Below are 1,496 nucleotides of genomic sequence, written 5' to 3'. Positions count from 1 at the left end.
TGGCCAAGATAAAAATTTCAAACTATTTTCCTTGAATAATTTGATAAAGTTGATGGCGGGTTTTCAGTACCATGGGAAAGGGGTGGGGGGGGGGGCAGCGCTGGAAATCTAACAGAGAGCATCCAGATCTTCAAGTTATGGCACCAAAGAACTCACAGAGACCTAATGATTTAGCTGTTCTCAACCCTGAACCAAATATGACATTCTTAGTACTTTATGACAAAAGCTTTGATTGTGGATTATGGAAATTAAATAAGCTCAGTATAATGATTATATTATTTGAGAAATGGAATGGGCTGCCTTGTAAACTAATGAGCTTTCCATCTTTTGAAGCATTCAAGGGAAGTCTCAGTGACCACTCTTCAGTAATTTGATAGAAGGAATTCTTACATTTGGGAGGGATTAGACTAAAGAATCTTTAATACCTATTTCAATTCTACACTTTTGTGTTTCTAAAATTAAAGGATGTGATGAAATAGGGTTGAAGATTAAGTAGTGGTGATAGCATGTGACTGTTGTCTGCAGTCCAATAGTTAGATGGATTACAAAGAAAGACTCATAAGTGGGTATCTTGAAAGGAGTTGAAAAAGAAAAGGCCTGTGGCCTAAAAAGATGAAGGTAAACAACCAAATGATGCACTTCTCTTCTGGTGTAGAAGATTGGGAGGGAAAGGAACCTACCCTAAAGTGCTCAGAGAACAGAGCATAAGGAAAAGGCAAAAGGGAGCTTTTTTAAAGACTGGGATTTTTGGAATGCTGGAAATAGAAACCAAAGAAGTTTATGTCTGTATTACTTAAAGGAAGGGAACAAAACAGGTAGGAAAATAAGAAGTGAACATTTCAGCTTATTGAAGATAGACAGTAGATGGACTTTTTGAAAAGTTGCCTTTGACTTGGGAAGGATATTAAAAAGGGGTTTCTGCAATGAAATAATGTGGCCACAGCACATTGTGAGCAAGATATTCTTTGCACATGTCTTTTAACAGACAGAAAAGAAAGGGAGAATTGGGGAAGAGAAAGCCCCAGGAGTCATGCAAAGATACGATGCAAAAGTGCCTGGAAGGGTTAACAGTAGAAACAGAAGGACTGTGTTGATTGAAAGTGATGGAAATCTTATCTGTAGGAAATTTATTAATTGGTGGTTCTCCCAAGTTCTGGTTGAAAAGCATAATAATTGCAGGGGACTCAAAAAATACGATGTGAGTATAGAATGATGAGAGTTACTAACCAGTATGTGGCTTTGGGCCTGTTACTTCGTTTCCCTGGATCTCTCATTGTTTGAAATATGAGGTAGGTAGATGATTTCCATGATCTTTTCCAGCTCTGAGATTCTCTCCTAGGGCCTTAATTAAGACCGAATTAAGCACACACTCCATAGTCTAAGACTTCATGCAGACCAAATGTTTCCGTTTGCAGCACCTGGTTTATTCTGACCTATAGATAATTAATAGCAGGTAGAAAACTCGGGATAATTTTGTGACGATTCTGATATTTTGA

General features: G+C 37.8%; 1 protein-coding gene across 6 annotated transcripts in view; it reads left to right on the top strand.

The window, feature by feature from the left end:
• The window catches only part of ARB2A (ARB2 cotranscriptional regulator A), a 362,742-nt gene that overhangs the window by 278,986 nt on the left and 82,260 nt on the right, over positions 1–1,496 (top strand). The window lies entirely within an intron of this gene.

This window comes from Camelus bactrianus, chromosome 3 (genome assembly GCF_048773025.1).
Source record: "Camelus bactrianus isolate YW-2024 breed Bactrian camel chromosome 3, ASM4877302v1, whole genome shotgun sequence".
Taxonomy (NCBI): Eukaryota; Metazoa; Chordata; class Mammalia; order Artiodactyla; family Camelidae; genus Camelus; species Camelus bactrianus.
Note: the sequence above shows the minus strand (reverse complement) of the source record. Positions and strands in the feature narration are given on the sequence as shown.